Source organism: Marmota monax, unplaced genomic scaffold (assembly GCF_021218885.2).
Source record: "Marmota monax isolate L192 unplaced genomic scaffold, Marmota_monax_Labrador192_F-V1.1 WCK01_AAM20220418_F8-fsc00028, whole genome shotgun sequence".
NCBI classification, from domain to species: Eukaryota; Metazoa; Chordata; class Mammalia; order Rodentia; family Sciuridae; genus Marmota; species Marmota monax.
This window is the reverse complement of record NW_026694779.1, coordinates 4,960,726-4,985,611: the sequence shown is the minus strand read 5'-3', so window position 1 is coordinate 4,985,611 and position 24,886 is coordinate 4,960,726. Positions and strand designations below refer to the sequence as shown.

The window sequence follows — 24,886 nt, the reverse complement described above, 5'->3', positions numbered from 1 at the left end:
TGCAGGAATTTTCTTCTGATGGAGAGCGCCAGCCCTGCTTCCCACCCCTTGTCTGAATAGACACTATAACCTCTGTGTGTGTGTGTATGTGTGTGTGTGTGTGTGTGTGTGTTGAATGTGAGAAATAAAGCAGCTGCAAGAGAGCAACAACTAGACATCCAATCTTCGCCAGGAACTCTTGAGAGAAAAAGGAAATGCTCTGACAATTTTATTATTACACTGTTCAGGCATATTTTTAAAAAGTATATGAAATAATAAAACACACACCCTTGTACCTATTACCTAATAGACTAGCTATTAGCTATGTCAGAAATAAGCACAGCTTCGTTTTTTTGTTTGCTTGTTTACTTTGTCAAATCTTAATATCTATTCTTAGTTGTGTCAAATCCTTTGGTAATGAGGAGAAAGGAAAGCTCTGAGGTGTGTGTACAAAGCCCCCTGCCCGCCCCTGCTGTATCACCCACTCACCATCCTCCTCCCCAGGGGCACTGACTCCTATGAGTATGGGGTTTCCTTTTACATATGTGTTTTTATTCTCCTTAGCCATAAACTGTAATTTTTGTGTTTTCAAAACTTTGTATCACCGCGGCTTCGGCGGCTTCCGCCTCGACACCTTCCCCTCGCTGAGCCGGCCGCGTAGTGAGGGTGCCTGCAGGGACAGACCCGCGGCTGTGTGCATCCTGGCGACTTGAGAGGCCAAGATGTCGGACATCAGGGACTGGTTCAGGAGCATCCCGATCATCACGCGCTACTGGTTCGCTACCACCGTCGCGGTCCCCTTGGTCGGCAAACTGGGCCTCATCAACCCAGCCTACTTCTTCCTCTGGCCCAAAGCTTTCCTCTATGGCTTCCAGATTTGGAGGCCAATCACTGCCACCTTTTGTTTTCCTGTGGGTCCAGGAACTGGATTTCTTTATTTGGTCAATTTGTATTTCTTATATCAGTATTCTACACGACTTGAAGCAGGAGCATTTGATGGGAGGCCGGCAGACTATTTATTCATGCTTCTTTTTAACTGGATTTGCATCGTGATTACTGGCTTAGCAATGGATATGCAGTTGGTGATGATTCCTCTGATCATGTCAGTACTTTATGTCTGGGCCCAGCTGAACAGAGACATGATTGTATCATTTTGGTTTGGAACACGATTTAAGGCCTGATATTTACCGTGGGTTACCCTTGGATTTAACTATATCATTGGAGGCTCGGTAATCAATGAGCTAATTGGAAATCTTGTTGGACATCTTTATTTCTTCCTGATGTTCAGATACCCAATGGACTTGGGAGGAAGAAATTTTCTATCCACACCTCAGTTTTTGTACCGCTGGCTGCCCAGCAGGAGAGGCGGGGTGTCAGGATTCGGTGTTCCCCCCTGCTAGCATGAGGCGAGCTGCTGATCAAAATGGCGGAGGTGGTAGACACAACTGGGGCCAGGGCTTTCGACTTGGAGACCAGTGAAGGAGTGGCATCTGGCCTGCCCACCAGCCGTTCCACTCAGGCAACGTTTCTTCCCACTGCTGGGTGCGCTTAACAACACCAAGTCTAGCTAACGCTGTTGGACCTGACCCACACTGAATGTAGTCTTTCAGTATGAGACAAATTTTTTTAAATGCTGAAGGAAAATACAAGTGTTTCTCAAGTTTCATGATTCTCATTCAAGTCCTTACTGCTATGAAGAACAAATATCAACTGTGCAAATTTCAAAACTGACTATTTTTTTGGTGTGTTTTCTTCCTTTTTTGTCTGAATAATGGGCTTTAGCGGTTCCCAGTCTGCTGGCACCGAGTTGGGCACCTGGGGTGGGGTTACCAAACCCTGTGAAAAGGATTCTTGTCTCTTTCTTGCACACACATCTCCCTTCTACTTTTCCCAATCCCCTAAAGTTTCAGCTAGTGGGGTTGCCCATAAAATGGTTCTGCCTTTGGCAGACTCTTATTTATTGACTTTGCCAAGGCTTGGTCACAAAGAACTTGTTCACAGTTATTTTCCCCTTTGGTGGCAGAACTGTTTCAATAGGGAGAATACTGAAGCAGTGCATAAAAAACTTTCTTAGCTTTGGGGATTGTGCCAATCTGACAGCCACAGCAACCATTAGCCACCTCTTCAGGTGTTCTTAATGAAACACCACGGAGTCAGGATGGGCCCATACCGCTATTAATGAGGGTTGAGGGTTATAACTAGGCAGTTTTCTAATTAAGTGATCAAAATTTTAGTGGAGTTGCTTCTAACACAGGAGTTCATTTTAAACTATGGTGAACACAATCCTTTTGTGTTTCCTCTGCAGGACATATTGGCTTTGTGTACCCAGAGTCATTGGGTTGTTATATAGGGAGGTTTCAAATCACATTGGCCACAGGGAGATGCTCCCTTTGAGAGGCTCCTGGGCATTGATTCCATTTCATTCTTATTCTGGATGTATGTTCATTGAAGTGCCCTATTAAAATTGTCTTTCTTTTTTTTTGCCCTTAAAAACAAACAAACAAAAAAAAAAACTTTGTATGAATGTTGTAAGGATTGACGTCTCTTCCTGTTAGCTGTGGGCACACAGACCCACACACACATACATTCCCTGGCTCACTGTTCTGATTTTGAAATGTTTATCTGTATTAAACACAAATAAATAGCTTTCCATGTCATTCATTTTAGGTGACTGAACAGCATTATGGCATTTAATGATCCACAATTGAATGCTCATTCTCATGGTGCTGGGCCATTTTATATGGTCTCCTTTTTCCTGATGGCACAGGGCTCATGGAAGCATAAGAGGATCTGCTGCTGTTCCTACCTGGGGATTTAAATCTGCATCCTGAAAGACATCCCACAGGGTGAGAACAAGTCTGTGGTAGTCCAGTTTGGCTGGATCACGGTTCCCAGATATGCCATCAAAAGCTCTTCTAGATGTTTCTGTGGAGGTGTATTTTGGATGAAGTTAACATTTTAATAAACAGACTTCGAATCAAGCAGATTACTTTTCATAATGTGGGTGGGCCTCACCCTATCAATTGAAGTAGAGGTTGAACTCCCCTGAGCCAGACAACAATCTGTCAGCAGACTGCCTTTGAACTTGTACTGCAACTCTTCCATAGCTCTCCAGGATAGCCTATAGATTTGGGACTTGCTACACTGACACAACTGCTTGAGCCAGTTCCTAAAAATAAATCTCTGTACATGTGTGTATATTAAACCAACCTGCCTGTCCATCTACAATACACACATGTACATATCCTTGTTTCTCTGAATTTCTGGCTAATACAATGTTCTCAAGGCTGACCTGCATTTGTTTTAAATTTATGGCCTTTTGTTATTCTGAGGTAAAGAGACTTAGAGAAAAATGCAAGAGTTTCAAATAGTCATGGAACAAAAATCACAGTGATATTTTGGCTTAATGTATTCTCTTATCTTTTACCAAAACTTGGGCTTCTTACCCCAAATCATGACTTCCTTCTCTGACTACTGTGATTGAATGGAGGGCATAGAATTAATGTCTCTACCCCCAGTAATTCAAAACTTTTATTAGTAGGTAGATAAATGGGTGGTAATTTCAGAGAGCCAAACACAGAGATTATATTAACAAATAAATAAGCTAACAAATCTATCAATAATATACGTGTGTGTGTGTGTGTGTGTGTATGTGTGTGTGTAGGGGGGTTGGCGTTGTAGCTCAGTGGTAAAGCACTTGCCTAGCATGCTTAAGGCATTAGGTTTGATCCTCAGCACTATATAAAAATAAATAAATAAAATAAAGGCATTGTGGGGGCTGGGGTTGTGGCTCAGTGGTAGAGTGCTCACCTAGTATGTGTGGAGTGCTGGGTTCGATCCTCAGCACCACATAAAAATAAAATAAAGGTATTGTGTCCAACTACAACTAAAACAAAAATAAATAAAGGTATTTTGTCCATCTACAACTATTCTTTAAATTTTAAATACATATTTTATATATATATATGTGTATATATATGTGTGTGTGTGTGTGTGTGTGTGTGTGTATGGTGTGGTTGTGTATTTTAGCATGGTGCTGAAAACTATTGGGTAATGGGAGAATTATAGAGTCTGAAAAATAATGTCTATGTGGATATTCAAGGTCAAAACAATAAAAAGCAACCCAGAAACGCTAGGACAGAGGGAGTAGCAAATGATGAAGGAAAATGTTAGAAAACTCATAAGACAGTAATGATAAAAATTAAATATAATGAGAGTGAATCTGATAGCATTATAGAATAAAAGGAATGCCAATTTTGGAATGAAAGGTCCACTTACAGATTTTAACACTGTGCATCTCTTCTATAAAATCCTCAGGTGAGATAAGTAGCTCTTCTTTTTTGGTTCTTCTAAACAATGGCATGCAACCCTATCTCATGGTGTCCACCCTCTAGATCCCCTCTGTATCATCTGGCAAAGTGGTGAGCTATCCCACTAACACCAGGTACTAACTCACTGATCTTCCTTCTCCTCACTATCCCCTAACCACCAAAGCCAAGCAGCTATGCAAACACAACAGCGTTCAATACTCAAGGGAACATCTTCAAAAGAAATCATTGATCTCTGTCAGCACCCAGTGACACAAACAAACATAGGGTGAAGCACCTCATTATCTCTTGCTCAATTTCACTTTCCACGTCCTACTTGGGAAAATTCGAGATCTCATGACATGTTAAGTAATGGGACACGGGTCAAGGAAGTGCCTTGAAGGTGCTCACATCAGCACTCCTAGAACCAGAGAGGCAGTCAGATGAAGTTATCACAAGCACAGATGGCATGCGACTGTGTTTATTGCAGGAGAGCATCTCCTTTCGAAGCACGTATGAGTTGAGTTCTCCCTTACGCTGCCCCCTTTGTGGAAGTGTTTTATGTTTAATCAACCTCAATTTGCCCACATGCCTGAGAAATGCAATTCACTTTTTGTCAGGGAAAATTGGCCCCTGACTGATTTCCATTATATTTATATATTCTCACCCTTGCTAGGGATGCATCCGTGGGGTCTCCTCAATGACAGAAGTGATAGATGGGGATCTGTGGAGTAGAGAGGAGATGCATCCCCACCGGAGAGAGCTTCGCCTCTCCCTCTCTCTGTTCTGAAGGTACAGTACCTCAACAGTCAGTATCCACAGAAGCACGACGCCAAAATCCTGAGACATAACAAAGAGGAAGATGACTGGGCTGGGGTGGCTGAAAACCCAGTGGAAGAATCTGGAGGATTCCATTATAGTCCTGGCTCAGGCACTGCGAATGACTGGGATATGTCAACTCATTGGTAAGATGGGATTCCTTCTGCCTTATCTATGTCAGGGCCATTTAAGAGGTGAAAACACATAAATGAATGAAGAATCAGATTTAATATATATACACACATATCCAGATATATGTGTGTGCGCGCACACACACAAACACAAACAGGAAGGTCCACATTCAAACTTATTACTGCCCTTCTGTTCCCTCTCCTGTACAACCCTAGGATAAAACCCTTAGGTAAGATAATCATCTCTCTTTCTTTGCTTGGTTTGACTGATATATATGTATAATTTTGTGGGGTATTTTTGGTACCGGGAATTGAACTCAGGAGCACTTAACCACTGAGCCACATTCCCAATCCCCCCACTTTTTTGTATTTTATTTAGAGACAGGGTCTCCCTGAGTTGCTGAGGCTGGCTTTGAACTTGAGATCCTCTTGCCTCAACCTCCCTCCCATGTTCCTGGGATTACAGATGCCCACCACTGTGCCTGGCTGCAATTTTGGTTTTATGTATTGGTTTAATAATGAATTCAGTTTATTCAGGTGGAACTGATAGTAGGAATACAGAATGTTTGGAAAAATACTGCCACACATCATCATCTACCAAAGATAAAAACTCAAGGTGCATCTGGTGACACCCTCATTTGGACCCAACAGTGGAGCATTGGGGTTATGTGTAAGGAAAGGTATTATAGGTGACATGCAGAGTTTATACCCCTCCTCCAATTCTGCTACCTGAGTGACCTCAGGTAAGTTATTACAACTTAGCTCTCCACCTTCTTAGCTCACAGAGTTATTGTTGGGTTAGTTCTCTGGGTGCCAAAATGGAGTGCTGCTAGGTTGGTCTAGTTATGTATGTTCTGAGGGTTTGACTCCCTGCCGGTCCCATTTGATTCGATGTTTTGATGCCAGTCATGGAATGGAAACACTGGACAAATGACAGAAGAGGCCAAGTTTTCTTTGTCTTATATTAGCATTTACCTCCAAACTCTCCTTCCTTCTCTGTGCCTTCCTCTTCTCCTTAGTAAACTCAAATTTTTATGGGATTATAAGGCAACTCTTCCTCCACACTGCCCAAGGTAAGAATGAAACTGAGATAAGACACTTTTCCTGAATGTGCATCTATGGGGCCAAACAAAGGACATGAGAAATATGGAAGAAAATCCTGGAAACGCAGAAGCAACAAGAGAATTGTCTTAGAGTAATATCACCATGACTATATTAGAAATAACCATGGTTGTGTTTTTCCAGTGTCTATTGTTCAACATACTTTAATGCACATAATATCATTTGGTCCACATAAAGTTCCCAAAGGATAAACAAAATTGTTCTGATTTTTCAGAGAAGGGAAAATCTCTAAGTGAGCATTCTAGGCCAGGTCAGACAGAAGCCAGTTAGGGCAAGGGAAGTCATCTGTGGTGGGCTCTTGCTTTACTCATGTCTTATACCCCGCACTCTTGGATTCTTAGGAGTTCATTTAAACAGTCACACAAAATAACTCATCCTCAAGTGGTTAAGGCTGACTTCTTGACCCTGGGCTGAGGTTTTACTGCCTCCACTGGCCTGCTGAAAGCTTCAATCCCTGTAATCTCTAGAAAAGGACTAGATTTGAGAGTCTATGGGCCTCAAGGGAGCAAAAAATAATACATAGAAAAGATCCTAATTACTCATGGAAAAAAATGATGGCAGAAAAGGCCACTAAAAAATGAAAGCCAAGCTGGGCACAGTGGCGCATGCCTATAATACCAGCTGCTTGGGAGGCTGAGGCAGGAGGATTACGGGTTCAAAGCCAGCCTCAACAACTAAACAACTCAGTTGGACCCTGCCTCTAAATAAAATACAAAATAGGGCTGGGGATGTGGCTCAGTGGTCGAGTACCCCTGAGTTCAATTCCTAGTACCCCGCCCCCAAATCAAAATTTTCCGGAAGGGGGGGTAGTTAAGGACTATATCTTAAAATAAAAAAACTAAAGTTTATCAAAATAAGTTTGTTATCTAATAAAAACCCAGATGATAGTGCAATCACTTGCCAATCATTAAAATTAGTAAAGAATTAAGCTTTTTGATACCAGTTTCCATAAAAAAAAATTACATGATATCAAGACATGACACCCTTCAATGAACACCCATAAAAAGGATTATATTTGCAAAAGTCCTTGAGATTTCATCAATTTTCCCATAGGCCTCCCTACACCCTTTGATATTCAAATGATCAAATTATTCTATTTTGAAGTCTACTATGTCAACATCCTTGTGGATTTTTCTCTTCAATTATTCACTGGTCTAATGCTATCAGATCCTCATTTATTAGTTACTTTGCATGGGATGAGAGAAATTCTCTGTCTTCCCTTTCATCTTGGCAAAATATTTTCCAAGATTTGCCATTTTCTTTGTGCAATCAAATTGCAGTATACTTGAGCTGTGGTGTCAGATGTTTGGCAATAACACTGCAATGATACTGATATTGTGCATACTGAAAAAAACACTAAGTTAAGAGGGATCTCTGAGTGACAATGAATTTTAAGAGTGGTCTGTTTATAGGTACATTCTGTCATACACTGAAGACTTTTAGCCTGTTCCCCCATATGTCATTGTAACTTTGGAGGTGATGGTAAATAATTATTTATAAGAGGATTCTTTATAGTAGAAAGCATAATAATTCCTAATCATTCCTAATCCTGGATATTTTCCACAGATAGCAAACTACCCTCATATTTATCACCCATGTAACCCTGTAACCCTGTCTTAGTCAGCTTTCTGTTATTATAACAAATACCTGTGATGATCAACTTAGAAACAAACAAGGTTTATTTTAGCTCATAGTTTTGGAGGTCTCAGTTTATCACTGGCAGGCCCCATTGCAATGGGTCATAGAAGCAGGGTTCAGCAGACCATGTCAAGCTCATTTTATATCCACTAACTTCACCATAAGCCAGGGAAGGAAACAGAAGGAAGAGGCTAGGGTGCCATGACTCCGTTCAAGGACATGCCCCTAACAACCTGAAGACCTTCCACTCAGCCCCACCTCTTAAAGTTTCTGCCACTTTCCAATAGCACCAAAGGCCAGGGAAAAATTCCAGATCCAAACTCTAGCAAATCCTAATAGCACTTCTTAGAGTCAAGTGGAGCAAGTATTTTTGTATGCATTTCACAGATGAGGAAACTGAGCCTCAGGTTGGTAGACACTTCTTAGAATCTCTTCCTAAGCCACTCTCTACCTACTAAGCAGTAACTTTCCTTCACTGCCCTCTTGCTTGGTGTTGAGGATTGTGCTTTACATATATAACCCCATTTATTGATGATGATTATCGTACTTGGCAATATGCACTATTAATTTTATTTTACAAAGTACAAAACTGAGGATAACTAAAATTAGGAATTTGCTGTGATGTCAGTTATTGTTATGATTACACTGCATAACAAACGACCTCCAAATATCACATATATCCAACAACCAACACTTATTTGTCAGAGGATCCATTGGAGGGTTAGGTTGATTCTGATTTAGGTCTTTGGTTAAGTTCTGGTCCATTCCACATGTTACTCATTGGGGACCCAGGCTGAAAGTGTAGTATCTCCCTGGGGCAAGACCTTCTCATGCCTAAAGTTAGCTGTACACGAGGCCAGGCTAACTCCTCAAGCTTATTTAAAGCCTACATTATGTTATATACACAAAGTTAACATCGTTTAAAATGAGTTGCTAGGCAAATATGAAAAGTCAATGGGCTAGGCGCTGTGGCACATGCCTGTAATCTCAGTGGCTCACGAGGCTGATACAGGAGGATTATGAATTCAAAGCCAGCCTCAGCAAAAGCGAGGCACTAAGCAATTCAGTGAGACCTTGTCTCTAAATAAAATACAAAAATAGGGTTGGGGATGTGACTCAGTGGCCAAGTGCCCCAGAGTTCAATCCCTAGTACCTATCTCCCCCCCAAAAAATCAATGGTGGGGGCTGGGATTGTAGCTCAGTGGTAGAGTGCTTGCCTAGCACATATGAGGCACTGGGTTTGATCCTCAGCACCACATAAAAATAAATAAAAGTATTGTGTTCTTCAATAACTTAAAAAAACACATACACACATATATATAAAGTCAATGGGTTAAAGATGTAGAATCTGTCCTCCTGGAAGTTACTAAAACATGACATAACTATATGTGTGGATAATTTTATTATAGATTTTGGAGTGGTTGGAAGAGATCAAAGTTAAAAATCTGCAATAGAATGTCTATTTGCACCACTAGCCCCAAGTTCCCCCAGCAAGTTCTAGCTCCAAATCTCAGGCTACTAATTATACACTGTGTTCCCCTGAGGACTGCCTTATCCACAAAGGGCAAGTCCCCCGGATCATGTTGATATTATGTCACTACTTCCTCATGGCCAATGTTGTTTGTCACCTCCTGGATAAAATCTCTTAATCATCTTCTATGTGTATGGCCTCTAAATGCTCAGGGATCAACCTCCACCTCCATGTAATGCTTCCTGTAATTCAGTCCATCAGCGAAGCAAGAAGGAATGGTTTCCTTCTGACCTTGCTCTGATCTTAAAGGAAATACATTTGCATAGTAATTCTCCATTCACAAAGCATTTTCATATCTTTTATCTCCATGAAACCCTCTCCTCATGGGGTACAAATTATTATAGCCATTATACAGATAAGTTGAGACATGGCAATGTGAAATCAATCACTTTCCAAACACCCAGCTCATGCACACCATAGTCCTAAGGGGACCTGCCACATTTTGTGTAATTTACTTTCGCTGTTAACTGAGCATCTCCTTTAAGCCAGGAAACTCAGACGTCTACAGATGTGACTTTGCTTAATTCTCACAGCATGGCAGTGGTGACTTATCCCTTGGTATTCAGAAGAAGAGAAAAGGAACAGCTGTCCTAAGACTATAGCTGGGAGGTAGCAGAGCCAGCAGCACAACCCATATCAGTCTCATTCCACCACTTGCACCCTGAACCCATGCAGTGCTGTTCTGCTCTGCACCGTTGCTGGGCCTCAGTCCTTAATCATCAGGTACCCACAACAGCACAGCCTCTGCCCCGGAACCCCATGATGGAGCCCAACTATTCCTCACATGCAGGTTCCATCCTCAGCTATACACCTGATGTTCTGATTTTAGTTTGTGTTTTCAGACCCCTGTACTCTAACTGGACTCTAATGCACATCCGGTGACAGTCACATTGTGACCCTCAGGCCCCTTGGCTAGGTTCTGTTGCCTGTTACCTCTCATCCTATTACACAAATATCCCTCCTTAACGGTGCTGGTCCTTTTACATAATGTCCTATTTTTCAGGCATTTTTATATGTACAACTCTTATTTCAATTTAGATTGACGTTTCCTCAAACTTCTTAAGATCAATAGTTAGCAATAGTTAGCAATATCCTAACAATAATCAATCTGTTTTGTCCACAATATCCCCCGTACACTTTTTTCTATTTTTAGTTCACATACAGTGAAACTGACATATACTATGAGTTTTAATCCATGTACAGATTTGTGCAAGTATCATTATGATCAATCGCAGAACAGTTCCATCAGCCCCCAAAACGTTCTACTATGACCCCTGTAGAGTCATACTTTTCCCAGCTCCTAGCATTGATAACCTCAAATCTGTCCCCCATCATAACAGTGTTGGGTTTTATTTATTTATTTTTATTTTGAACCAGAGATTGAACCCAGGGGCACTTAACCACTGAGCCACATCCCCAGCCCTTTTTATTTCTTATTTTGAGACAGGATCCTGCTAAATTGTTCAAGACCTCACTGAGTTGCTGAGGCTGACATTGAACTTGTGGATCCTCCTGTCTCAGCCTCACTAGCTTCTGGGATTACAGGCATGGGCCACTGTGCCTGGCTAGTTTGGGGTTTTCAAGAATGTCATTAGAGATGGAATGAGATCCCAAGTATTCCTTCGAAACTGGCTCTTCTCACTTAGCATAAAGTCTTTGGGGTGTGTGCATATTGCAGTAAGAATTCATTTCTTCTTACTGAGTAGTAGTGCCCTATATGGACATATTACCATTTCTTATTCATTTACCGTTGAAGAACATTTGGATAGTTTTCCATACATAAACATATTGATTTTCGCATAATCAAATGCTTTCATTCTTCTATTTTAGGATCCAGGAATGGTATACTGGGTTTTATAGTGTCTGCTTAACTAACTACATTAAAAAAAAAAAAAGTACCAAACTATTTTCCAGAATCACAGTTTGTCAACTTTCTGTGCCTCATGTCTTCTCTTTGTCCTTCCAGACTGATCCCTAGACTTTCTCTGTGCCCTGGGGGACTGACATCCAAGGGCAGCATCAACAGTCTCCTTTGTCCTTTGGCTTTGGGTTTGGAAGGAGAGCAGTGCAGTCCAGACAAGGGAGGGTGGGAGGAAAAGGCTGTCTGAGCCCTCATTAGCCAGCTCCCTCCATCCTGGGGCCATGGTGGCTGCATCTCTCTAAGATATCCATTGCTTGAGGTTTGTCCCCACCCGCTCCCTTCAGGCCTGTGCCTTCTCACCAAAGTTCACTGCCCTACCCCAGATTTAAGACATATTCAGTAAGCTTATTTATTCTTTTCAGAATCACCATGAGGCAGGAGGATACCCGAACAACCTGAAGCACAAGCATACCTCACCCAAGATCACATGGCAAGCAAAGCAAGACTAGAATCCATGCCTTTTGACCCTTAAGCCTGTGTTCTTCCTAGTAAGCCCTGAATCCACCCCCCTTGTACTTCTCGTACATATTTTTTACACACAATTCACTGTACATGTTATAAATGTCAAAATAAATTATCAAAGCCTGGAATTTGAGTGTAAGAAGTTTTAAAATGCTGTCTTTCTCTCTGAAGTTTCAGGAACTTTAGCTTATAAAATAAACTGGCAATAAACAGATTAACAGGGGGAAAAAAGAATACAAAGTTATTAATGTGCAGAAACATGGGAGGCATACATAAATTCTGAGGGTCCGATGGCTGAAGCTTAAATACTATTTTGAGCTGCAGAAATAAATAAGGGCTTGAAGTAGGGGAGGTGGTGGCACAGGTGAAGGAGACGTGGTGGAAGGAAAATACAGCAAAGATGGTCCTTTCATGGTAATTGTTTCCTAGGTAACAGTCCTCAGAATGCAACTGTGGTCATCTTTCTTTGAGCCAGACAATTTGGCCCCCAGAGTGTCAGTCAGCTTTGCATTGGTGTGACCAAAATACTCAAGATAAACAACTCAGAGGTGCAAAAGTTTATTCTGTGTCATGGTTTCTGAGGCTTAGCTCATGGTGGGCCAACCCCATGTTTGTGGGCCTAAGGTGAGGCAGAACATCATGGCAGAAGGGTGTGGTAGTGGAGTACAGCTCTTTTCATGGTGGGCAAGAAGCATAAAGAGGGAAGGGGGAAGGGGCCAAAGGGAAGATGAACCCTTCTAGGCCACAGCCCAGTAACCATCTCCCCATCCACACCCTACCTGTCTACAGTTACCACCCACTCAGTCCATTCAAAATAGGATGGACTCATTAAGTTATTGATTAAGTCACAATCCAATCATTTTGATTCTGAACATTCCTACATTTACACAGGAGCTTTGGGAGAAACCTCATGTCCAAACCATAACACCAGTCTATTCTTCCTATGAAAAGATTTTTCGTAGGCAGAGGGAGCGGAGAGAAGAAAAACCTCTGCCTGCATCTACTATTTATTTCAATGTGGATACATGTAAATTTCTTTTGCCAGTGGACTGCTTCTCAGAATTATCCTTGTGTTGGCAGATATTTCATGTGGGATATGTTCTCCCACATGGGCAGGTTGTATAGATTACCAAGAGACTCTTCTGGTTATGTGAAAATTTCCCATTAATTTCTAATACTCACAATCATCTTTCATATCAATTCTTAGTTTAATAAAAACAATCTCAGCCAGGTGTGGTGACACATGCCTGTAATCCCAGCAGTTTAGGAGCATGAGGCAGGAAGATTGTGAGTTCAAAGCCAGCCTTAGCAACTTAATGAGGTACCTTAGCAACTCAGTGAGAGAGACCCTGTCTCTAAATAAAATATAAGAAAGGGCTGGGGATGTAGCTCACTGGTTAAGCACCCCTGGGTTCAATCCTTAGTACAAAAAAAAAATCTCAAAATCCCTGAATAAACAAAACATGGGAAGGCTAAATATTTTTATTCTTCAATGAACATGACATAAAGCTAAGACGTTCTACACTCATTATTTGAGTGAATTATTGATTCAGTTTATTAATCATTTATTTTAAACTATAAATATTTAAAAATAAACTCCCACTAACATATAATTACCAACAGGGAAGCTAAAAGTAAAAATTCTGCTTTAAAAAACCACCAGTGCCAACTATTAACCTGGATTTACCAACCACAGAGAGAAACACAGACCTAGGTGAAATGGCCAATTCTGTACACAAGAACATTGTCTGTTCATTCTTTTTTGGTACTGGGGATTGAACTCAGAAACACTGAACCACTGAGCCACATCACCAGCCCTTTTTGTATTTTATTTAGAGATAGGTCTCACTGAGTTACTAAGCGCCTCCTTAAATTGATGAGGCTGGCTTTGAACTCGTGATCCTGTCTCAACCTCCCGAGCTGCTGGGATTACAGGTATGCATCACCATGCCTGACTCTCTGTTCATTCTTTTGCAAGTAATATTTAACTTCATTTAAACCCCTTACTGAAGGTCCCACTGCTTCAGTCAACAGAGGAGATAGTTGCTTTTCAGATCAGCAATCTGTTCTGTCAGACACTTCAATGAGTGTGTCTTTAACTGGGACATGCAGATCACTAGTCATCCATGCGTGCACTTCTGAGGGTCTGCAAAGGTGGCCCTAATCTCAGTTTCGCCATGACTGAGATTTCCAGAAATGTAAGGCTTCCCCAAAAAATGTCACCATGGAGGGAGAAGTGATAGATATGTTAACTAGCCTGATTTAATTTCCCACCTTGTATTCATACATAACAACATGCTTTTGTGTCTTTCAATATAATTATAAATTGTCAATTTAAAATAAAAAAGAGAAGTTCAGAAATATTGGTGGGGAGGGAGTCCTGTTAGGAAAATGGCTTGCAGAATTTACTTAAAGGAAAAAACAAAATCTCTGATATCAGCTATTTTGAATATCTTTTGGTCTCCATACAACTAACTTTCTATACTTAACTATCAAAAGACCCCAAAGACCATTTACTTAGAGGGGCATATGTGTCTTTCAATATTTTGGATATTTATTTTTAAATAACAAGTAAATATGTAATGTATTCTATGAAAACAAACAACCAAAAAAAAAAAAAAAAGCTCTGAAGCTTTGGGAAGCTGCCAAGCTTAGGTTGGCATATAGAAGTTTTCCCAAAATTCTGAAACCATTTGTATGGATGCGTGAAGGCATCGTTGGCAACAAACACTGTCAGTTGTTTCTTCTGAAGTGCAGGCTCACCTCATTCATTTTAAAGAAAATGCCTGCCAAATGCCCACATCTAAACAACCATATAGACAGACAACCTTTGTCTGCCTGCTGTTCTTTTAGCTAAAAACAGGTTTCAGGGGAAAAAGAAAAAAGGAGTTGATTCTGCTCACAGCTTGAACAAGTGCCCATGTGCTGTCTCAAGACAACCGCCATATTTGGTTGGCAATGGAAATACTTCATGTGTGCTTCTTATTTCTGCACACAGTATAAAATGCAAGAGGGCGTAATGATGCACATCTGTAATCCCAGCAGCTCGAGAGGCTGAGGCAGGAGGATCAAGAGTTCAAAGCCAGCCTCAGCAATTCAGCAAGGCCCTCAGCAACTCAGCAAGACCCTGTCTCTAAATAAAATATAAAAAAAAGGCCTGGGGATGCAGCTTAGTGGTTAAGTGCCCCTGGGTTCAATCCTTAGTAACAACAAAAATATAGATAGACCATCCCTAAGTGAAACTGACAATTTTTTTCTTCTAAGTACTTGATATGAAAAACAGAGTAATTTACTAATATTTTGGTGCCATGACCTTGATCCACATTAAAGTGCCAGCATTTTGGTCCCATTACTTTTGTATCATTAATGCAAATGTTAGTTTTTTTAAAAAGCACATTTGCATCTTGTCCAACACTGCCTTTATGATTTCATCTAAGACACACTTTCAGTCATGTGATCTTACCCCCATCCTCCATTCTTTTTTATGTGGTGCTGAGGATCAAATCCAGTGTCTCACATGTGCTAGGCAAATGCTCTGCCACTGAGCTATGATTTCAGCTCTATCCTCAATTCTTTTTTTTTTTTTTTTTGTACTGAAGATTGAACTCAGGGGTACTCAACCACTGAGCCACATCCTCAGCCCTATTTTGTATCTTATTTAGAGACAAGGTCTCACTGAGTTGCTTAGTGCCTTGCTTTTTTTGTGAGACTGGCTTTGAACTCACAATCCTCCTGGGTCAGCCTCCTGAGCAGCTGGGATTAAAGGCATGTGCCACCATGCCCAGTTTATCCTCCACTCTTTTTTGAGTAAATGTCCACCCAATCACTGGAACTCAGTCCATTTTCCTTCAGTTGATATTCCTTGGGGCTTCCCTTCCAGTGATAGAAAATAAAACTTCAGTTATGATCAGGTTGAGCCACACACAACTGATGATCTTGAATCATATTTGATCCATCCCAAACAGTAATTTTATACGGCTGTAACCTAATAAGTATGCTCAAAACATGTTGCAAGATTTTTATAAGAAAATGAAGAGGAAAAAGAGAATAGGTTTTTGAATATTAACTAATCAATGATAAATGATTAGAGATTTAGGTAATAGATGAAGCTTAGAGTGGAAAACGAAGAACTGTGGAACCACATCTGAAATCCCCAGGTTTGGTCTTTTGAAGGCTCTATTTGATTAGAAACCTTGGTAGCAACTGACACACTCAACTCAGCCAGCAGGAGGGCCAGGACAGAAACAAGAATGTATCAGTAGAAAGTTATGAAGGAACTAACTGGGGTCTGTGGTAAAAGAGAGTATGTCACATTTGTCCACTGATGTCCATTAGTATCTGGTCTCACGCCTCTCCTTGCTTTATTCACACGTAGGAGTGAGAAAGAAAGAAGAGAGAGAAGAAGTATGTAAGACAGGAGTTACCAAAGGCTGATATTCCCATAGAGGTTCCCCTAATGCTTTCAAGGATTCATGAGTTCTTTCTTAATAATACTAAGATGTAAATATGCTTTTTTATACTGCTGTGTTAATGATACTCAAGTACACTGTACAAGAGCAGGGTTCCATGTAGGAGGCAGAGCTGGGTCATGTTGATGCAGCACAGCCTGGATGGGGTGGCAGAGTCTGTAGAACTTGGGGATCCCAAGTAAAGATCCTAAAGGTCACACTGCAGTCTCCACCTTTCTCACTCCTCACTGGCTAGCTGTCCACTTGGCAAAACAAGGATGGTTATCTTTTGATTCTTTAAATAGCAACATACATCTGCTCCTAGAAGTCAATGCCCAAGAATTTACAGCAGAGGAGCCCCCAGTATCTCCATGGGGGAGGGGGGAACAACAGCTATTATGACTGTTCACTTTGGGTTCTTAGGCTGGTGTTGGGAAGACTAAAGAGGAATGTGTGATGGTGATATCTCTGGAGGGGAAAAATTTACTCTAGGGGCTCTATTTCTGCTCTTCCAAGAAGTCTCAGTGGATTCCTTGACTGGGTCTGAGGATGGACTTGCAGACTAAACAAAGAAGACTAAGGAATAGGAATATTCTAATCCCACTACTAGCTTTTACTGACCATGCCACCATAGGCAGTATTTAACCTTCCTGTGCCTCAATTTCTTCATCTGTAAAATGGGGAAAAATGTAGTTCTCTCCTCATCTCATGAAGGATGAAATGTTAATACAAGACATCCTTCAAAAAGTGGCACATTCAAGGGGTTTAGTAAATAGCATATTGTCATTATGTATAAATTACTACTATGATTAGCTGATCTTCATTGATTTTGACATACTTGAGTTGCTATTAAACACATGACACACACCTGAGCACAGTGATAATGAAGATAAAATTCCTGCTCTTGCAGAGCTTCCATTCTTTGTTGGAAATCTCCACAATAAATTGAAATATATTAAATCAGGGGGTATTCTTGGAGAATTCATTTCAGATATAAATAATATGGCATGTATTGGAGGACTTCCGTAAATGCCTAGAAGTAGAAATCTTGGTGTCAAACAAACAATTTAAGGCAATTAAAGACAATATGTTTCTTATCTTTAATAATTTGGTAGGATGTGGAAACGATCATTTATATTTGCAAAGTATTTTAGCCTTCAATTTGCAATCACACTCTTTTAGTATTTAAGATAGTATGGATGGAGAAAAAAACTCAGACTTTTTTGGGGAGGGTGGGGTTTACTGGGAATTGAACGTCCCCCCCGGGACGGGGCGGGGGGGGGAATGTTTAACCACTGAGAAACATACCCAGCCCCTTTTTTACTTTATATTTTATTTTATTGAGTCAGGGTCTCACTAAGTTTTGTGGAGCCTTGCTACGTTGTTGAGGCTGGCCTCAAAATTGCAATCCTCCTGCCTCAGCCTCCTGAGCTGCTAGAATTACAGGCATGTACCACCATACCTGGCAAACACAGTCTTTGAGTGAAACAAATTGGCTACAATCTCATCTCTAACCATTAATGTGTGGCTTTGTAACTGCACAGTAGGGACAGTAATTAAAAAATCAGTAATACCAGCCAAGGCTATTTCATAAGATTATTATGATGATTAGACAAAGTGACACACCATGAATCAAGGATAGAATGAATTTCTTTGGCACATATTCCATTGAACATGAGAAACATAGTCCCACAGTATCACATGAAACCCTGACCTCACGCAGGTTATGGTTTATCAATGAGAGTGAGAGTCAATGCTAAAGGAATTATACATACATGAGCTATATTCAAGTTATAAGTAAGTGTTTTGGGGAGAAAATAAGGATAGTGCTGTGATAGAGATATTTTCCTTTTCACAAGGGTCTAGGATTGACCTCTCTTGACAGGGGAGATACAAGCTGAGAAGGAGCCCTCCAAGAGCAAAGCTGGGGAGGAAAGTTCTGGATGGAGTAAAGAATGAATGAAAAATATGAAGGCAGAATAGGTTGAGGTGTGGGGCAAAGAGAACAAGGGACTGAGACAATGTAAGAGAGGGCAAGAAGGACCTGAGATAGTGTCCAAGAGATGAGTGGGGCTAAGGGCATATGAGGCTTTGAAGACTATAGGAAAGAGATCACATTTCCTATGAAGGGAGAGGGAAAATGGAGAAAGTTTTAAGGGGAAGGACGAATGATCAGATTACTGCTTTAAAATGTTCATTAAATAATTGTGAAGGCTAGGGAGAACCTGTTTCTGCTGGAGATGCAGACAGGGACAGGTGGCGTGGGAGAAGGTGTCACGCGGGTCCGTTTCCACCTCATTACTTCATGGTCTCCTGTCTGAAGATGAAACAGTGGTTTGCATCCTGCTTGATCTCCATGGGTGGATACTGTTGCTTCTGTGACCTGCTTCACAGTGACTGGCTCTTTGTCCTTGGTACAATTAAGCCTCCCTGGGGCCTGTGATGATGATGTCAATATTTTCCTCAGCAGGAAAACAAAATTGACCCAGGAGTTTTATTGATGAGTTTCGGCGATCTGCTTCTCAGAGATAAAAAGCCTTCCACACATTACAGGACGAGCAATTTAAATGCTCTTTAATAGTCACTGTAGTCTAGCGACTGTGAGTGTCGAATGGGGACACGACACAAATTTGTCTTTGCTTTTTGTCTCAGGACTGCTTTGAAAACAGACTAGGTGGAACATTCCAGAAATGGCAAGGGCCTTTCAGACCCCCACTTCAAGGTTTTTATGGTAATTTCACTTTTTGTTGTTGTTGTTGTTCTTGACTATAGAATTGCTCTCTTCAAGAGTTCATTTTGGGTAAAGGCCATAACATCTCAAAACAGCCATCTGGATGCACTGGGTAAATCTTGAACATTGTAGGGTGACAGATATTAGAGGAAGCCCACCTTCCCAGCCAAACTGCAAAGGAAATCTGAATTGGAGTTGAAGCCAATAGTGATCACAAGTTAATAAGAACGGGTTTGACATGGTCATAAAGTCATGAGGCTGTGGTTATTAAGTATAAGATAAAGAGTGAACATAACCACTATTCATTTTGTTCATTCCCAGAGGGTCCAAGATTTCAGACTGGGGCTCCTATTGATATCAGTGCACTTTATTTAGAAATAATCATCCCTGCTGCTGAACACCAAACAAGTGACATCACACCACCCCCCTTTCTATCTCCAGCATGGTGTGACTTGATATCCTGTACCGCAGCAATGTTGTCCTGGAAAAATGTCTGCTTACAATTTCAACAGTGAAGCTTCTGGCAATGGATAAACCCTAGAGTCTAATTCTTTTGAAGTTAAATATTTGAAATGTTCATTCATTCAACAAATATTAGTTGAATGTTTGTCTTGTGCCAGGCATGATGATAGGGTCTAGGTCAACAGATATGACCAAAACACAGCCCATGTCCTCACAGATACATAGAGACAAAGGCATGAGAAGAATTTACAATTTTCCATTTCTAATTAGGAGCAGTTTGAAAAGCAATTTATTTTGCATCACCATTATGCAGATGCGGAAACTGAACCCAAGGACGGAGTTTCCTAACACTATACAGGGAGTAGAAGGTATTCATTACATGTATGTATAACATATAATCAGTCCATATTGATATGTACTTCTCAGCCCATTTCATTGGCTTTAGTCATTCTAAGGACCAGAGGATGATAATGAAGATGCTGGGAATTTGGTCAAGATTTTTTTTTTTTTTTTTGCCAAGATTTTTTTGAAACCCATCTCAGAAGTTAAGAGTGGGCACATGTGCCAACAGCCTTCCAAGGAAGACGAAGGAAAAATGACAGATGAATCTTAGGGACAGCCAGTTCTGAAAATGTTATTTTCCATGAGAAAATATGGCCAGGGAGACCACGTTTTCAAGAAGTGCTAAGGCAGAAGCAGTGAAAAGAAGATAATGATGTTGCTGAAAGACAGGGTGGGAGTGGATGTCCACAGCTTTTACCCCATGTCTGCCACTGGCTGGAAGGATGAAGAGGGTTTGTGTTGGTAAGGAATTTTGGTGCTTCCTCAAAAGCCATCAGAACAAGTCACTAGATCAAACCAGCTTCCCCTGAAAAATACTTGAACTGTCCCTACTGTCCTGAGTACTCAAGACCCACTGTCCCTTCTTTGATGCAGGTCCACAGTCCTTTATGCACAATTCCAAAATCCAAACCTTCTGAAAACCAATCATTTATAACTCACTCATGGTGAAATTTGCCCTGACCTGAATACATTTGGCAGTAATATCTGACAGGAGCCGAGTATTCATATTTTATAAATGTTCTTACTTGGTATGAGCAGTTATATATTTTATGGCAAAAAAATTAAGACATTTGTGAGGTACTGCGTAGAGACACATGCAGAGACTTTATATAATCAATGGAATATCTATCATTTAACTCTTCAAAAATAAGGAAATTTCTGAATTCTGAAAGGTATGGGGCTGCTGGGCACAGTGGCACAAGCCTATAATCCTAGCAGTTCGGGATGCTGAGGCAGATGAATCGAGAGTTCAAAACCAGCCACAACGACGAGGCACTAAGCAACTAAGTGTCTCTAAATAAAATACAAAATAGGGCTGAGGATGTGGCTCAGTGGCCAAGTGCCCCCGAATTCAATCCCTGGTACAAAAAGAAAAAAATAAATGTATTGGCCCCAAGAGTTTTAATAAGCTTGGATCTAAATCCTACTGGGCTGGTTCATCCTGGCTACCATTTTTGACGGATCTTCCAGTAAAAGTTGGAGGAAGCTCTGCATCCACCTTCCATGGTGCACTCGTAACACAGCCAGACGTTCTTGAGTTTCTAGCAACTGGAGTTCTGGCCCCCCCCCCCCGCGCCGTCTCCCACTGAATCATATCTTGAATTGAGCAAAAAGTCCTTTCCCAATGAGTTGACAATCAAGAAGAGGCATTGTAATGTCCCATCTCAACTGATACTTGTGGAAATCACCTTAATCATTTTGTTTTTTCTCCCTAGACCACCTATAATGTATTCTCTTTACACAACACTCAGAACAATTAAGCATATTCCCAAGTTACTGTCCCAACATGACTTAAAGACCCAAAATTGCCAGTTCCTTGGAACAAGAAACAGAATCCACTATTTTCAATTCAGAACAAACTGCATTATCTGCAGAGCCCTATGGAAAGGGCTCAGGGACTCTTGACCAATATTTAAGAATGTCAAGGTGGTGACAGCAGAGCATGGATCCAAGTGTGGGCCCTAAGCAGCTGCACCAGCTGTATACCCTCAAAAACAGCACAGGATACCCTCAAAAACAGCATGGTTGCTCTATTTTCCATTGCACCTCACATAATAGGACCTAACAAAATATTATTTTAATTGATTGCTGTCATCAATTAGCAACAGAAAGTAATATCAAGCAATGTATGAGCCACATAATATTATAAAGATGGCTTCATGATTCTCCCACCTTAGCGCTATCCATTAGATAGTCCACTGGACTTACAAATGGCTATTATATGGGTTGAATGTGAGCTTCTATAGCAGGTGTATTGCCAAGAGAAGGCAGCAGTAAGAAAAGCCTCTCTCTGCTTATAGCCATTTATTATTCCCAATTGCTTTCCCCCTTTTTCTCTTCCTCCTGGAGGAGTTGCAGCCTCCTCCAGAAAAAATTTCCCACCACTGGCTCAAAATGCTTTTCTTCAGATTGGATGGCATGCTCATTTGTCATGGCAAGTTTACAGACATCCCACTTGTCATCACTGAATTCTTAGCTTATTCAAGTACTGCCAGCCCATGACATGACAAGCAAGAAAACCAGCTGGGAAGGCCAGAGCCGGCACAATCATGCCTAATTGGTAGAAAAGTTTGGTTTCATTATAGCTAAGCCAGTTATGTTCAATTATCTGTACAAATGAAAGGAAGCAGAAATATGTAAAGGCTCAAACAATGCATAATTCAAAACCTCTTTTGTAACTGGAGTTGTTTTTTTTCCCTTTCCCATAACATTCTCATCAACGGTGATCTGTGTACAAAGAGCTCTATTTATATAAAATAAAGATATGTGAAGGTAAGCAGAAAAGTCAAGAGTCCTGTCTAGTGTCCCCATTTTGTCACTCCTACAACTCTAAGGACAAAGTGATGCTCAAGCTTTAGGGAAATCTTAAAGATAAACAGTCCCAGCTTCCTCCTGTTGGAAAAGGAAAATGATTTTACTCACGCTGGGAACGGGAGTAAGACTCCTCCCATCTCTCCATTCTCTGCTGAAACTTACAAAGTGGTTGAAGGCTTGCTTTCTACTATGCTGGTCTAGATTCTATATGGGAAACAAGGATGAAATGTTCAAGGAAATTTGTGAAAGCAGATCAAGTGTCAAAGTATTTTGACTCTGGGCTGGGGATGTGGCTCAAGCGGTAGCGCAATCACCTGGCATGCACGGGGCGCTGGGTTCGATCCTCAGCACCACATAAAAATAAAAAATAAAGATGTTGTGTCCACCGAAAACTAAAAAATAAATATTAAAAAATATTCTCTCTCTCTCTCTCTTTAAAAAAAAGTATTTTGACTCTGGAAGTGTCTGAAAAATAGATTCCTAAAGGTGGTAAAAACATTATTTTAGCAGGATATGGTTGGGCCTGCCTATAATCCTAGCAACCTAGGAGACTGAGGCAGGAAGATCACAAGTTTGAGGCTGGCCTCAGCAACTGAGCAAGACCTTCAGTAATTTAGGTAGACCCTGTCTCAAAAAAAAAAAAAAATCAAAAGGGCTGAGGAAGTAGCTCAGTGGTGGAGCACCCCTGGGTCCAAGCCTTAGTTGCCGCCCCCGCCCCCGCCGGGGGGGAAAAAAAAAACAAACCTAACTATTTCAAGTTCAAGCTATTCATCCAATCAGTCAATAGTGTTTAACATTGGCTAAATATTCTGCCAGGCACTGAGGGAGTTAACAACATCAACAAAGAATATGTGGATAATACAGACATCTCCATCACAAAAGGAGCAAACAGCCAATTTCAGAGATAAAATTGAGTTCCCACTGGACCCTAAGCTCCTCTGGGGCATGTACTGTCTGTTTGCTTTTTATCTCTGTGTAGCCAGAGTGATCTTTCTGAAATGAAAAATCTTCACTAGCTTCCCTCGCTCTTAGAATAAATGCCAAATCTTTATTGTTACTTATGAAGCATGGCCCAGTATAGACTAGAGATCAGAAAACTTTTGTGTAAAGGGCTAGCTAGTAAATATTTTAAGATTTGCAGGCCAAACAATCTCTGGGGCAACTACTCCATTCTGTCATAGTAGTGCACAAGCAGCCAGAGATGCTTAGGAAAGGAACAGACAGGACAATGACCATGTACAAATACAAGATTCAGGAGGATGGGCCAGCAAACAGTTTGCTGAACCTTGGTGTAGAGTATGCATCTCAAACTTTGTGCCTGCTATTCACCTGAGGATCTTCTTAAATACAGATTTTAGAACAATGGGTCAGGAATGGAGCCTCGGGTTCTGCATGTTTAGTAGGTTCACAGCGGATGCTGATGTTGTCTATAGAGAACAGTGTCCCTACCTTTCTGGTCATACATTGTACTTGACTCTCTTTCCTTCACTCTCTGCAATGGTCCACACTGTCTCTTCTCCCTGTCATAGTTCCTACTGTTCCAGGGCCATTGTAACTTGTCGTTTCTTGAGGCTCAATTTTCCTTCTCCTTTGAGTTAGATACTCTTTACATTTAAATGTCAGATCAGGATTCACTTCTTAGTAAGTGTGCTCTGGGCTCGATCACACCTACCCTTCATATTCACTATTGTCTCAGATCTCTCTCCTCAAAGTGATTGATTGTATTTGTTTTTTGTTTTTTTTAACATAGCTCATTTTTTTATTGGTTGTTCAAAACATTACAAAACTCTTGACATATCATATTTCATACATTAGATTCAAGTTGGTTATGAACTCCCAATTTTACCCCAAATACAGATTACAGAATCACATCGGTTACACATCCACATTTTTACATAATGCCTTATTAGTAACTGTTGTATTCTGCTACCTTTCCTATCCTCTACTATCCCCCCTCCCCTCCCCTCCCATCTTCTCTCTCTACCCCATCTACTGTAATTCATTTCTCTCCTTGTTTATTTTCCCATTCCCCTCACAACCTCTTATATGTAATTTTGTATAACAATGAGGGTCTCCCTCCATTACCATGCAATTTCCCTTTTCTCTCCCTTTCCCTCCCACCTCATGTATCTGTTTAATGTTAATCTTTTCTTCCTGCTCTTCCTCCCTGCTCTGTTCTTAGTTGCTCTCATTATATCAAAGAAGACATTTGGTATTTGTTTTTTAGGGATTGGCTAGCTTCACTAAGCATAATCTGCTCTAATGCCATCCATTTCCCTGCAAATTCCATGATTTTGTCATTTTTTAGTGCTGCGTAATACTCCATGGTGTATAAATGCCACATTTTTTTTTATCCATTCATCTATTGAAGGGCATCTGGGTTGGTTCCACAGTCTAGCAATTGTGAATTGTGCTGCTATGATTGTATTTGTAATTTTATACTTGTGCCATTCCTCAA

General features: G+C 40.9%; 1 pseudogene; it reads left to right on the top strand.

Moving 5' to 3' along the window:
* Window positions 1–597: 597 nt before the first annotated feature.
* Window positions 598–2,461, top strand: LOC124079818 (derlin-1-like; annotated as a pseudogene).
* Window positions 2,462–24,886: the final 22,425 nt, after the last annotated feature.